This window comes from Pyrgilauda ruficollis, unplaced genomic scaffold, assembly GCF_017590135.1.
Source record: "Pyrgilauda ruficollis isolate IOZ18807 unplaced genomic scaffold, ASM1759013v1 scaffold50, whole genome shotgun sequence".
Lineage (NCBI taxonomy): Eukaryota > Metazoa > Chordata > Aves > Passeriformes > Passeridae > Pyrgilauda > Pyrgilauda ruficollis.
Window position 1 is genome coordinate 3,445,404 of NW_024526600.1, and position 16,029 is coordinate 3,461,432.

Genomic DNA, 16,029 nt, shown 5'->3' on the forward strand with positions numbered 1-16,029 from the left:
AGGAAATACTAGTATTGGAAATGCTTGATATTTTAAACCTTGAGATAATGGCGTTGGGACTTTCCAGCTCCACAGCAGGCTGAATCTAAATTCTGTGCAGTTGACTCCAGAAATGTGTTGACTGGCTGCCATCTCTTTTAATACAATGAGAGTGGTCTATTTTTAACCATGGACTTAATTTAATCAGCATAGTTGGAGTTTTGGCTATGGTGAGGGAAAGGACTGTCATTATCTCATTTATTTAAGTTGCCTCATTTTTCCAATGTGAATGCAGTTGTCAAGCAGAAAAATCCTCAAAAAAAAAAAAGTCAAATCCCATTATAGTTTTGGATCCAGCCAGAAATCTTCTACATAGTGCATCATTTGGAATATAAAGAATAAAGGGCAATCCACTCCAGTGACAAAAAAGCAGCAAATTAAGAATTATTTCATTGCAACTTGTTATATGCTACCTTACAATCTTAGGATCTGTACTGCATAAAGATGGGAGGAAGTGAAGAGGAATAACAACACTACTGCTAATAAGAGAGACAGAAAAAACTCTAATCCACCAAAATACTGATACTGCAGTTGCATGTCTGTTAATGAACTCTGATGAATGCTCTAGGTCTGGGAACATTCAGGAATGTGAAACCCTGGCTTGCATGAGTTACTGTGCTTAAGAATTAATGCACAGGTAGAAGAAGGAATCCTTCCCTCCTCAGAATTGCATTCAAACAAACAAACAAACAAACCATAAAGCCTTAATTATTTTCTATCCTATTTTTTTCCATTTATTTCTACCTGGAGTTAATTGTCTTGCCTAAACCAAAGTAGTAGCTGACAAGTCTATATATTTCTCTTATGGCAGAGGAAAACTGAAGGATGTCTGGGGATCCTTCTCAGTCTCTCACAGTCCAGCCCACCTGTAGCTCTTTTTGCTGCAGAAACTTGAGTGAACTTACCTGGAATAGAGCAAAGTGTTGATGAGAAAGATGAAAAAAACACAACAGGCATAGGAATTTTATTCTTTATTATACCACATCCTCCAACTGACCTTTAGGAACCACAGCAAACTTGTAATGGCATCAAGAAAAGTACAAAATTTAGGTCTCTATATCACCTCTTGCAAAAGCACTAGCCTTGAATTGAAATCAGAAACTAGTTTGCTTAGGAACTAAGAACAGATTTGATGTATCATCATTTAGACACAGCTAGGCTGATGCAAAACCTGTGTGCAAGTAGTAAGAAAATTACAAGAATAATCAGAAAATATCAGTGCAATATGTGCTGTATGGATAGACAGGAGCTTGTTGCAGAATGCAGCACATATAATTATAGCTTCATGTTTCATGTGGAGTTTTCTGTGAGCATTTTTCATGCATGAGCTCTTTCTTACCACTAATGACATTTGGAAACTGTAGTGCATTTGAGATCTGATGAGCATCACTTCCAAATTGCTTCCAGGGTGTGGTGTGAATCAATTAATATCTTCTGTTCTGACATAAGTTCAAAGACTACAGTTTTCAGAAGAGTATAATGGTATAATTGTGGAATATGCAATATTTATTGATGAACATTCTAAGAGGAATATAGAGATAATTATATGCAAACGTGCATGTGAAACAAAATCAATGTTATTTTCTACTCATTATTCACAGAGGCATAAAATAGATTCAATGCTAATAGTTCTGCTAATTGCACATATCCTTATGCATGTTTATGAATAAAAGACAACCAGAGTACCTCAGAATAAAAAGAAGCGCAACTCCTAGGAGGCATTTACTAACTAAACACTTTAAAGTAAAAAAAGTTAGTTTATAAAGAAAACAAGGAGAGAATACTAGAGAACCCCATAGATAAAAAAAACTGATCTCAATTTTAAGAACTGATTTTTGTAATAATTCAAAAGCTTTCCTTGAATTGGTCTAAACCACTAATTTTCCTGTATTATTTTGAATTTTTTCAAAAGAATGCGTGTTTTTCTTCTTGTTGTTTAAATTTCTTCATTTGCATGAACATCTTCTTTCACGTAGCAGGTCTTTATAAACTAGAGAAATCCAGTGATGTCCAACATGGTTTGAGACTTTTTAGAAAGAATTTTAGAAAGAATCAGTATTTCCTGAATGCCAAGTGAGATTTGTACTCAGAGCTCTAAGGCTGCTTGAAGGTCCTTGCAGCCGCGGGACATGAGACATCGTGTCACTCACACTCACCCATGGTGTCTCTAAACCTTCTTAGTTTAATTTTTTCTATAAAACTTTATTGCTGTCATTGCTTCAAGTGCAGTTATGGATTCCTGAATTCTGGTGTGGTAAGTTCTAGAGGGGAAGGGAACATGTGCAGAATGAATGTTGCTGGATCAAACAGTGAGCTTGGAAGGCCTCTCTTGGAGAGGATGGGAAGCGAGAGAGAGCTCTGAGAGCTGCTCCCTGGGGCACTCAGATTGCAGCAGCCTCAGCGGAATACCAGTGAGGAGCACCATTTCCAGAGTGAGCACTGAAACTGCTGGGCTGGAAGCAAGCTGCCAGGCTGAGAGGGAGAGGGAGACTCCGTGGAGGGGCTTGTTAGAAAGCAGTCAGAGCTTTCACAGTGCGGGCTCAGGCTTTGAGGAGGGGCCAATGACGGTGAGTAATATTGCTTGAGTCAACACAGCTTCTGTAAAGGGAAGCCATGAATCACACAGCTGTCCCAGTTCTTAGAAGGAGTCAGGCAGCACTAGGATAGCATATCAGTAGTCAGTATAATTGAATTAGATGAAATTAAAGTTAAATTATGTCTTTTATGTATTAAAACATATTCTATCATAGATAAGAGGTGAGGGTTTTCTTTTTTCCCCCCTATTAATTAGTGGCTGAAAGAATAACAGAAACCTCATTACAAACACTGGGTTGAATGAATGAAACCCCAACTGAATATTTATGTCACTGGAAATTATTGAGTGAAAAGTAAAAATTGCCACAGCCTACTGGTGAGTGCCTCAATGTTTATAGAAAATGGATAGCTGTTGGCAGAGTGGCAACAGAGGAAAATCAAAGCTGTGTGTAAAAGAGAAGTGGCTCATCTTTGGCAGGAGAGAATGCACTTAGACCAATCGATGTCGACATTAAATCATACAGCTATGAAGTGCCAATGTTTAGCAATAGTCTGAGTAGACAGGTTTGGTAACTTGGAAAGTATTCTCAGAGATTTTACTTTTTGTCTCTGCTGAGTTATCGGAGTTTTCATTGCATAAACTGCACTCCCCTGGCTTTGGTATCCCAGTCTTATGAGACATTTCCTTAATTATTTCCTAAATGCACACTGTTGGGAACAGCTTGCACCTGTAGAATATATAGTTGATGTTTTCAGCCTTAAGTTTGACTGCATGGAAGAAATATTTATATCCCATCCAATTTGGTATTTGATGCAGACCTTTTAAGGTACTGACAATTTTCAATGTGATATTTCAGCAGATTTCCAGCACTAATGATTTATGTAGCTAACTTTATAAACTGCAGCTTATAGAAGATGTGCTAAATTAAGTCTCCATCACATAAATTGATGGCTTTTCTTCTGCCTTTATAAGTGAAACCTTTGAAACCAATACTACAACTAAATGAAATTGTCATTTTATTAAATCTAGCTTATGGTTCAATAATTCTGTTGAACTGCTCTTCTCATTTAGACATCAATCTTCTGCATGCTTTTTAAGGAGCACACAAAGTCCCAGACTTTGCTGATGGTAACAGCATGCAGTGTGAAAATGAGGAGGAAATGAGGAGCTTCAGTTGCGTGAAGCTCTGACTCACACACAGCCAGGGCAGTGATTTAACTTAGGGAAAGACAGTAAGCTTACAGAAATAGCCCACTGTGGAAAATGGAATCAAAGTTGGCCCACAAAACAAGTACCTAAACAGTTATGGAGCTCTGTTAGATTGATCAAGTCTGGGTGCCAGCTGCTCTTCCAGCTGGACTCATTCTTCCTGAGCAGGCAGGGGAAGAAAATAAGAAAAAGCTCAGGTGAAGGTAAAGACACTTACCAATTTTCATGGGCAAAACTGACTTTAATTGGGAAGAAATTACTTCAATTTTTTGTCAGTGAAAAGACAATTAGATAGTGTGAAACAAAGGAAGATTAAACCAGCACCTTCTCTCACTTCCCTTTTTTCCAGGGTCAACTTCACTCCTTGGTCCTCAGTTCCTCATGACTGTCACAGGGGGATGGATAATGGAGGCTGTCATCAGTCCATAATATGTCTCCACTGCTCCTTCTTCCTCATAGTTTTCTCCTGCTCCCATGTGGACTGGACTTCCCATGGGCGACAATCCTGCAGGATAAACCTGCTCCTGCATGGGCTTCTCACTGGGCACAGTTCCTTCAGGGCATGTTCTGCTATCATCTACCTACTAGGTAGAAAAATTCAATATATCTTACCAGGAAAAAAAAAATTGAAACATGGATTCAAGGTATTTTTCATATCACTGATACTCACAAGTAGTGTTTGACCTCTGGAGACTGGAAATTTTCAGCTACTTTGGAGTAACAAGGTCCTTCTATGAAAGCACCCCTTTTATAATCTCGTATTTTTGTTCCTACTCATCTGGAAGATGAGGTATCTGTTCAGAATTATACCTTTCAGAAATATGTCTTTTCTTGATACTAGGAATAATCTTACAACAGATTTCTATTCTGCTCATTTTTTTATACCTGTGGATACTTTGCAGCTTTTTTTTTTTTTCTTTTGGTTGCTCAAGGAGTTGAACTACACAGAGAATTATATATTAGTTTTAAGCTTTATAGACTTGGGTCTCTGTAAGGAGCTTTTTGAGCATCTATTACCACCATGAACCTCTGACAGAAGGAAATGGGAATTTGCATAAAGTCATGAAGTAAAAAAAATTACCTTAAAGACCAAGAATATTTTTATTAATACTATACAAATAAACTATATAGTATGCATATATTTTATGTTGTAGTATAATAATATACATAATATTGTAGTATAATACTGTATAATACTATAATAATATTACAGTATGATAATTAATACTATAAAAATAAACTATATGTATATAAAGACAATTTTACTGCAGCTTTAAAATTATTGTGATTTCAGTTTCATGCTGTTTTCTTGAAATATCGTGTTTGAATACAGCAATAACACCAAACATAATCTTGTCAGGGTAAGTTCCACTAGCCCTAGAAACCTTGAAGCTTACAGCAGAATGGAAAGCAAGCAAGCACTTGTGTTTAAAGTTTTGTTGTTATGACCTCTCATTTCCAGCTGAACCATGAGAACTTTCATGCACTAATTTTGACTTTTTATTTTTAAGCTTATGGGATATTTTTGTTTTGTTGTGTTTTTTTCACAGGTATGTTAGACTTGTATGTTCATAAGACTGGATCTTGTATTGCTTTAAAAAACCCTAAAATTGGAAAGAAGAAGAAAATTAGCATTTTATGTCTCACTTCTATTAAAGTCAGTAGCTTTATGCTGGCTGGTTAATACCTGTGAGTTAGCAGTGATGAATGCATGTTTCATTCTACACTGAAACTACTAGTTTTCACATTTTAATGATACTTAGGTTCATGTGACAAAAATTTTTGTGGTCTGGCAATAATCACTGAAGCAGGCAAATAAGTCTTTTCATGGAGCAATTTTGTTGATATAGGGAAGCAGAGGCAGGAAAAGACTTTCAGAAGTCAGGAGAATGGCTTCTTCTTGTGGGAGAAAAAAAACTCCCAAAGGCCAACCAAAAAAAACCCAAAGACCCACATGCAGCACTCTTAAAGAACAAGAATGGGTTGTGGTTGCAAACTTAAAAAAAAAAAAAAAAGGAAGAAGAAAAGTGCAGCTCAAGAGAAATCATAAAAAATGTATTCTTTCTAGGGACAGGGAGAAAAATCAACCCAAACAAACCACCTTCCTAATAATAATCAGGAGATGAAGACTACTTTCCATTCATGTGTTCAAGCCTCTGGAGTAAAAACTCGGTAGAAAAAGTTTTACCTGATGATATTTCAGCAGTGTGTTCCTAATCCAGTGGATAGAATAGTAAATGTATCCACAGGCTGCACAGGGACAAAAAGTTCAAGAATAGGTTTTACAAATGTTATTCCCTGATGGAACAGTAGTTAAAATTATTCTCTTCTTGCTTCTGTAGAAAGCCCAAGGAAGAGAAATATACAGTTTTATACTGGTAAATCCAGATATCAGATAATCCAGATATTCAAATTGCTTTTTCTTGAAAGGCAAATGGACATTTGCCCAATGGAGGAAAGCAAAACTCAGTTCTGAAGTCTATACATTGGTGAAGTTTCCAGTGAAGTGAATTTAGTTAACTGCTTACCATATCGCTCACATTTTAAAAGACCATGGAAAATCTTCAGCAATTCAATTTTTGGAAGAATTGGCAAGTTGGCAGAACTAGTTCCATAGGGAAAAAATTATTTTAGAAAGCAAAAATATGGTTGGTTCAAAGTGGTGTTTTGCTTAGATGAGATTTTCAATGATGGTTCCCTTGCTTACAATAACAGCATGCAGTACGTGTCACCAGAGGAAATTAAGAGAAGTCAGCCGTCAATTTGACTAACTAAAATAGGCCTCAGAAGCCTAAGAAGCAACAATTCCAGCTACTCATGTTACAGTTTCATACATGTATTATAGAACTAAGCTTTGAAATGGAGGGTAAATCAGATTAAGTCCTGATTTCAAAAGTCAAAAATCCACTGCCAATATTATTTTGGATTTTTAAGGTATGTAGCTAATAACTGTCTCATTTGTTTACTACTTAAATTCTTACTTTGAGTTTGAGAGTCATTCTTGTTTTCCTGTGTGTGGTTTTAGAAGACAAAGTTTAATCTGGGACTCCCAGCTAAAATCCAATCACTACCCACCCAAAAAATCCATATAATTTTTTAGAGTGGATGATAATTTTCACTTTTGCAATGGAAAATGTTTTGGAGTGACACTAGGCTTGGTGTTAAAGAGTTGCTGGATTTTATTATAGAAGTTATGACTTTCACATGTAATTAAAATAATTCCAGTACATGCATGACATGTAAAATTGTTTGAGGATACAGAAGACAATATTCAGCTAGTGACTGAGTAAGCAGCCAGTGTCCTTTATTTATTTACTGAACCTGAATATCAAAAGTTTGAGCTATTTCAGGATCTGGGACCAATTTTAGCAGCACTTCTCTTAGTTGTCTTAGGAGTGAGAGCAGTATCTTTGATTGTTGCATGGAGGTTTGTCTGCTGCTATGACAAGCCTGACTGAGGTCAAAAATATCCTACGCTTCATAAGGAGTTACTCAAGTCACTATCTCTAGCCAGTCTTCTCCCAAACTCTTGGATATTTGCTTTTAAAACTGAAGCTGCATGACAGCTTACAGCTGGCAAAAATGTATTAGGTTTGTATCCATTTATGCTAAGTGAAATAATTTAGATTTTGTCAATTTAAAATAAGCAATTGTAAATTAATACTATTAGCCTTATAAAGTGTGATGTCTTTACAGCTTGGTATTAACTTTTAATTCAACATTTGAGACACTGGCTTTGAAGTAGCAGTTCAAAGAAAGGAAGAACAATAGTTACATTTTGTAAGTGCAATTCAGATGAATAGTAACACCTTAGGTGTTTCTAAAATCATTTCACTTTTGCAATTTTGATTTTCATAGGTGCTTAGTATTGGTATTTTTTAGTACAAAGATTACTTATCTTGAGAGGTTTGAAAATCACACTGTTTTACTGACATAGAGAAAGAGACAGCAGGGGAAAAAGAAGTGTATTATGACAGCCTGTTAGGCTGTAGGGTAGAGGGTAAAATAGGGAATTGAAAATCAGAAAGAAAAGAAAAGAAAAAAAAAAAGCATAGACAGGTGGGTGGAAAAAATGCTAGAGGGAACAGAAATCGCTGCAAGCAAGATTTACCATAATCATTCATGGACGGTTTACAAAAGGATATTACAGCTACCTGGGAGACCAGAGCCTAGGGCCGTTTTGGCACACAGACTAGTGGGAAACTGTAATGCAGTGTTTTGGGATCCAATCATAACAGAGGTGTTCGGAAGGCAGGAGGTGGCAAAAATGGTCAACACGTGAAAGTCAGCTAATTTTAAGTAAATAACACTGATGGAATGACACCGTCAGAGGTTTTTCTCTTCCACAGACAGTGGAATGACAGGCTGTCACATCCACCTGAAAAAGCAAATATCCTGCAGAATGAGGGTGAGCATTCTTTATGTTGGTTTAAGCCTGGAGATTTGCACTGGCTAAAAAAAGAAGGCAAACAGTGGTATCAGGAGCAATTCCTGTCAGACTAAGGACATCCCACTCTATTGACAATAAAACAGCTTTCTGTGGCTGCATTTCTTGGATATTAGCAACTCAAACCATCTCTTCAGTGTTTCAATCATAGGAAAAGCATTTTTTTCCTCATCTGTTAATAGCAGCTTCTCTGTGGCTATTGCTAATGGCTGTTGATGCACCTTGGAAATTTTGCGACTTTGCTCAGGAGATTTTCCATATTTGGCATTGCAGAACTCGGTATGCAAGGTCTCCTTTATAAAGTTATTGCTTAATAACCCGCTCAAAGGATGAAATTGTGATGTTATGTAAAATACCTGCCTGTATTCTCCTTCCCTTCCCATGAGGCATTCCAGGCTCACCTCTGTGCCAGCATTAGTTATGCAGGGCATTAGATCCCCTTGCCAGTCTGACAGTCCATTTTTGTTTTCTTTGGCTGTAATTTCCTAGCAGATCAGGCCTTCAAACCAGCTTGCCAGGCAGCCACTGGGTTGCAAGGGATGGAGGAGGAATCATGCCTTCCACAGGAGCAAAGGAGGGGATTCCAGCCTGGCTAAAAGAACCTTACAGTGTCCTGGAGACACAGCCTCACCTGCATGACCCTGGCTGTAGCAAAGGACTGAGGATAGAGCAAGGGATGCCTTCAGCATCCTCCAGTACTAGAACTACCTGTTAAACCTGTGTCCAGCCTGTGCTATTTCAGCTCTCTTTGCTTGGCTTCCCCCTCTGTAAAGCTGGGAAGGATCACACTCTCCTTTTCTTGTGTTTTGTATAGTTTCTGTATTTGGACAGCCACATTTCCAGGTGGAGTGATGTCCTTCTGGAGTGCCTGGTGCAACTGCACTGTGACCTCAGGCAAGCAGGGGAGAGGCAGAAGTCAGGGATGTCTCTCACTATTACAGTGATACAAATGAAAAATAGCAATCTGTTTATTGGGATTGAAATCTGTAACCTGGCTGACTAATTCATTCAGATTTCTAGGGGCTATCTATACATTCTAGGGGCTGTCTATACATTAAGTGTGGGTCCTGGCTGTGGTCAATTGACTCTTTCATTTCATTGATTAGTGCTATAAATAATTATATAAAAGATATGTAAATCCTCACAAATGTGATATAATTATCTCAACAATTATTCTGCATCTCACTGGGTATGGGGGAAAATGAAACCTGTTCCTAGAGCATTTCTGGTTGCTAAGAAACAGTTACTTCAGTCGTAGAAATTGTCTCTCACACCAGATACATTATTCTGGCAAATTGGACTTTCAGATTGAGTACCAAGGGAAAGGGGAACAATCAGAAATGAGAAAATTGCTATTACAGAGCTCCATGGGGTCTAGTATGTGTGTGTCAAAGATTCTGGTTTTATATCTGCCTCTGTTTCTAGTGTCATGATCTCTATTTTTTTCCTTTCATTTTTTTTCTTTCTTTTTTTTTATCCCCCCTCTGAAAAAAAAAAAAAAAAAAAAGGAAAAATGAGTCATTTGATAAGGCAGAAAACCATAAAATCTGTTTTCTTACTGGTGGGGCAAGGATGGTAAATGCTCACCACTTCCTACATCCCTCATCTTCCCAAAAACATAAAACCTGTGTTGTGGGGTTCAAGACAGCTTTCAAAAAAAAAGCAATTGGGACAAGGGGGAAAAGGTATCAAAGCCTGTTTTATGTCTGTTGGTCTGTTAGGTGACCCAAGATCTTCCTCCTCACCAAGGCAGTGCTGTGCCCAGTCTGGCACTGGGGTGCCTGTGGAGGGCAGGATGTCTGTGCTGCAGCTGACATCGTGGGGCTCCAGTGCTGACAATTCCAAGATGGGACAGACCCTTGTCCCTGTGCAGGACAGTTTGTGGGACTGTGAGAAGTGAGACCCATGCTGGGAGAATGAGAACACAGAACTGAACGGGCTGAACACAGAGAAATCACCAAGTTCATTCACTGGACTGGGAGTACTTTGTGAGGATGTGTGTGTTTACAGCTCATTTACTCTATACACAAGATAAAAATTCTCCTGGATCCTCTTCACACTGATCTGTCCTTAATTCTCTTTTGTCACAACTTTGTATTTTGTTGATTTCAGATGTCCTTTTTAAAAAAAAAAAAAAAAAAAAGAAAGAAATTTTATTATGTTATCATTGAATAAAATAAACAAGACCCCAGCTAGCTTTCTGTCGAAATCAATGAAAACTGAGAAACTGAGAATCAGTCTTTGCTGAGCTCTACCCTTTCAGTTTGAAGCTGCTACACATTCTGAGCTATTCTGGTTTTTTTGCTTAAACATCTTGGCTAATTAAATTCTATCTGAGTTTCTCCTGTAGCTTGTTGCAAGATTTATAATGCTAAAGATCAGAAGGTTGAATCAAGGATTTATTAAAATGTGTTGCAAAAAGAAAGAAGTTGTGTAGGTGCACAGAATAGTAAGTGCACATTTTAGCACTCCTTGTGGTTGTAATGATAATTACTGCACTCCTCTTGAAACCAATTTAATTCTCAATTTTACTTTGAAGTTTAAAAATGTCATTAATTAATTACTTTATCTAAACAGATTTGAGATATTGCTGAAAGCCTCTGGGAGAAAAAAATAAAAAGAGTTACTCTTGTCAAGTATAGCTTTCCCCTTCCATTTCTTATGTTTGTGAGACAGATTGTTCATATATACACACAAGCAGACTCAGAAATGCATTTCAGTCATTCACAGATTTAACCACAAGCACACAAAGTGTTATCCTACTGTGTACTACTCAAATCACATTATAGCTAATGGATTTGTGTTTCCTACATCTGAGACAACAAAACTTTCGGAAATTTTTTCCAGGGTTTCACTTCCCTGAGAGTCATGGGATGACACTCTTAAGAGCTCTCTGTCTGCTACTGTAACATACAGATAAAGCAGCTTTAAAGAAAAGAGGCAAAACAAACATAAAATTCAAAATACGCTGCCTGTTCTTTAAATGTTATGTTGTATGGCAGAATATTAAAAAGCTGTTTCTGCTTGATATCAATCAAAAGGTTGTGTTGCTTGTTTGTTGTGGGTTTTTTTCCTGTGTTCTGTTTGGTTGCTTTTTTGTCTCTTTTTTTCTTTTTTTAAATTTAATCTTTCTGAAGTGTACTGTGTTCTTTTGCATTGCTTGAAAAATCAGAGTTATAATCTGACCTCTGAGAGAAGTTAGAGTTTGATGTTTTGTAATTCAAAGCCCAGACAGTGTAAATTGGCTTGAATCCAAGTTTTGTGTTTAGAACATAACAGGGGCTTTAAAAAGTAAGCTGAACAATGGGGTTATTAGCTTTCTGAACTCAAGGCACTTTGCATAAGACAATGATTGAAGTGCTGCCACAGTGTCTTTAAAAACACTTTATTAGGCAAACATTCCTCAGGGGAAGGATCAACCTATATTTTCATAAATCCGTGCTCAAAACTTATTAGTAAGGTATTAGTCCTACCTTTGAAAAAGGAGTGATTACTGTATCCAAAAGGACTGGGGTACACAGCTCCTGTCCTTGTAAATCTTATCCAGTCCATTTACAGCTGCTCCAGGGTGAACTTCATCAGAAGGCTCGGAAGTATATTCCAAGGTATTTTTATACCTCATATCTACTTTCTTCTTAAAGTACTGACATTTTAGTGTATCTGGTTTTCAGGGTCACAGCTTCCTTTTGAAGACACTAGGATGTTAAAAGAGCCCCTACAAATCCAACCAGCCCTGCACTCTGGCATTGACCTGCAACTCACTAATCTCCACAGTCAGCAGGTCAGACTGGGATCTGAGCTTTGGATTCAGCACCACTGAGAAATAATGGGCTGGGGCAAATCTCTGGAGCTCTGTCCTCTTCTAAGTGTGCTTTGCTTTGGGGAAAACCTGGTCTCTTGGCATGTCAAAGCCAGGGAAAATCCCCAGTTTGACCTGCAGCTGCATTCGTGGTGCAGCCTTTGGAACCCTCCTTCATCCTCTCTACTGGAGAGGAGCTGTGGATGGAAGCCCCTCACCTTGGGGGTCTGCCCCTTTGCGCTGCTGGCAGCTTCTGGGAGCTGGTGTGGGGTTTGGAAGTTGAGCCAAGGCGGGGGAACGGGGTGATTCTGTCTGTCTTTGTCTGCACAGGGCTCAGCTGTGTGGTGGATTGAACCTCGTGGCTCTCCGAGCAGAGTGATAGTGCACAAAGTTAATAAAGCATTCAGCAGCCAGCATTGTCTGGCTGGAATTATTCCTCCCTGGTCAGATTCTAAAGCAAAAGAAAAAAAAAAAAAAGATAATCCAGCATGAGATTCCCTTTATAGCTGCACGTGCCATTGTTGCACAAGGAATTGCATGTATTGATTAAAATCTTAAAAGAAGAGAAGGAAAATGAGCTGATGACAGTTCAAAAATTATTTTTTCAATAGAATGTGGCTTAAGGCCATCAAAGGAAGAGAAGGAAAAACTAAATTGATGTGCAGGAGAAAAGGGAATATGTTATCATCTGTTTGCTTAGATGAATAAAGCAAAAAGAAAAAAAAATAAAAATCATACAGATAGAATTTAAATATTACAAGTAATATGTTTGAAAATAGGTGAAGTGGAATTGCAAAACTTAGAGATGCATTTCATAATAATAAATTTTTATTTTTCAAAAATAACATCTTGTTCATTTTTTTAAATCACTCATCTTTTACAGAAATTGAATAAATAGAAAGATACATAAGTAAAATACAAAATTATGAAGGTAAAATTTACTTATTTTGAAATAATTACTTGAAATATGACAGTGTATTTCCCTAAACAACAAACTTTTTTTTTTCTGTGTGTGTGACATTACTCTTTTTTCCACTGGTTGAAAAATACAGAATAGGCCATAACAGTTATAGTAGCTTGATAAATAACAAAGTTAATATCATAAGAAATAGACTTTTCCTAATTCAGGCTTTGGGCAAGTAGAAAATACACCTCAATGCAGGCTGCAATGTAAGTCACTACAGTCATGCTAACAGGATGTATATTAAGTCAAATTATGTCTTTGATATAGTGTAAGTATTTTACTGTGATGAATATGTACTCTATACATAGAACTAAACCAGCACAATCAATATCTCATTGTTAGCATGTAAATGGCAACTTGGGAACATCTATAAATGTATTAGCTTCTATTAACATTTCTAAAGTTTTATGAAGGTGAATGCAGAAAGTATTCTGCAATACAGAAAACCTAAATTTAAGCACATTGTCACAATGGATCTTCATAAATAAACAAAATTCCAAAATAATTATGCAAAGCAAACACCAACCAGCCTGGTAAAATCTTGTCAATATTCATTTTCTTTGACTGTTACTGTACCTTGGAGTATGGAAGCTGACTCTGGAAAGTAAATGATCCTAAACCCCAGAATCCTCCAACATGAACAATAGCAAGCCTAGACTAAAATTGCCAGTGCTACTCAGAAACAAGATTCAGATCTAAATTTCCTTTAGCACATGAAGGCCATGGATGTGAAATCTGGCTTACACTTCTATATTTCACTTGCTTTCATTAGAGTTTCTTCCATGTGATGAGATCAGACTCCTTGGCCTTAACAAAAAAACCTTTATACCATTATGGAGGTAATTTTTTGTGTGTCTGGTAAACCAGGACTATAGACACTTATTTTAAGAGATTTACTTTTCTTCCGCTTTCCTCAGCGTTAACTTTGATTACAAAATTTTAATTTAACTAATTTTCTTTAGATTTATAAGAAAAATTGATCATTCCAGCTCAACTAAATGATGAGAATGTCATGAGGAGTGAGCACAGTGCAGCAACAGGAAAAGCAAACAAAACAACTAAACATCTGTAAAGTATTTTCACATAAGGCTTTATTTTAAAAGGAAGTCTTGGCAAAAGACTTATTTTAACAATAACATGAAGAAAATTTGATGTAGACATTAAATAGAGCTGGAAAAATACCAATCCTCACAAACATTCTGGATTGTAATCTTTCAAGCATAAATTTGCTTTTTGATTTTGCTGTCCCCATTTAATGTTAATTTCCCAAAGATCCATAAACAACTCAGATTTAATTTAATGGTTCCAGCATCTGTTTAATCTGTTTAATTTAATCCAGCACTGAGATTAAGTTCTCACTGGTGTTTTTGATGAAAATGTATTTTATATGGAAAAAGATCATGTTCCAAGAAAGAGGGATCTAGGAGAGAAAGGATAAGAATTGAGCTATTTTTAGTGGCACAGTGATAATACATCATTGTGCAAGAATGGGCAATAATAAATACATAATGTGTCACCTATGTGACACAGGAGGTCATGCATCATTTTCAAAAGACTCTTGAGCACTTGAACCCTCTTTCTAAAAGTCAATGACATTTAAACTTCTAAGTGCTAGAGACACTGAAATTCAGACATTATATGGTTTCTTATTAGTAGGGCTTTTTTAGTTTTTCTTTTACAGTTCATAATTTTTAAACTAGATTATGTTTTGTTGTTCTTTTATTTTTTGGGCTTTTTTAAATGCATGCCAGAAAAGAAGTTTAATAGCCACTACAGGGCAGTCCTTGTTTTTATGAAGAAAAGACAAGTCTCTGGGGTGAAAAACTGGTCCATATACACGTGAACTATCTGCCATGCCCTCAACAAGATCATTACAGTCTATCTGCCATGGCCATGCCACTGAACAAATATTGGGTTACATTATGCCTGTAATAGTCAGGCATTGTGCACTTTTCTAAATTATTCACACGCAATCACTCCAGGGGATTACACTTTAGGATGATGGGAGGATGCCTAAAATCAGACAGCCACAAAGCACCTTTATTCTTCAGTGCATTCTTGGAATACATTAATCTTGAAGCTTGAAATGCATGGTGGTGAGTTTACCTATTTGGAAAAGATGATGATGATTGCAGATCTGCCAGATATCAAGTTAATTGCTATATTTAACTTATTGAGAATGAAAAGCAGGCTTGCTTGATTTTTAATTTTTTTTTTTTTTTTTTTTCCAAAGGACACTTCTAATGACAATTCCTTCGTATATGTGGCATGGCTAGTCATTTTCAGCAGGTAGAGCTGCTGCTTGAAAAGTCTTGCTGTCAGAAATAACAAGTGCTTTCAATTTGGTCTCTTCAAATTGTAATAGAAGATTACTGTTATTAATGAAAGTATTTGCTTCATGAAAAATGCAGCATGCCTAAAGAATTTTTAAAGTGTAAAACTACCAAAGGTGATGCTGCATCTGCTTTTCCCTATTCAGCTTGAATTTTTTCCTATTGTGATTCGAATACAGAATAATATTGGACACAGAGAGGAATTTTTGAAATTTGTAGCTTCTAATAAAACCTCGTCAAATAATGTTCATGTTTTACAGGGACATTTTAATAAATCAACATTTGCAAATGATGCACAGAAAAGAAATGGAATATACTAATGTTCCTTCCTTATCTCTCAGCCTGACCAGATTATCTCAGTAGAAAAGATTCAGTGTGGTGAAGGCTGGAAAACAGCCTCAGAAAATATTCTTTATTTTTTGAGATTAAGCGGAATATATTTTCATTATATCTAAATTGAATGCATGCACCTGCTGCAGAGCCTCAGTTTAAAAGTAAATTAAAATGTCTTGTGGAAATTATTGCAAGGTAAACAATTTTGAGACCAAAATGCAGTGTTTTCAAGCACATATATTACCTTATGAGAGGCTTAGTTGTCACCCACCCTAGCTGTGACTGCTTTTGTTTTCTTCGGTAATACTAAAGGGGCAAACCCTTTATTTCACCCTCACTCACTTATTTTGCAATAATTACAAAACCACA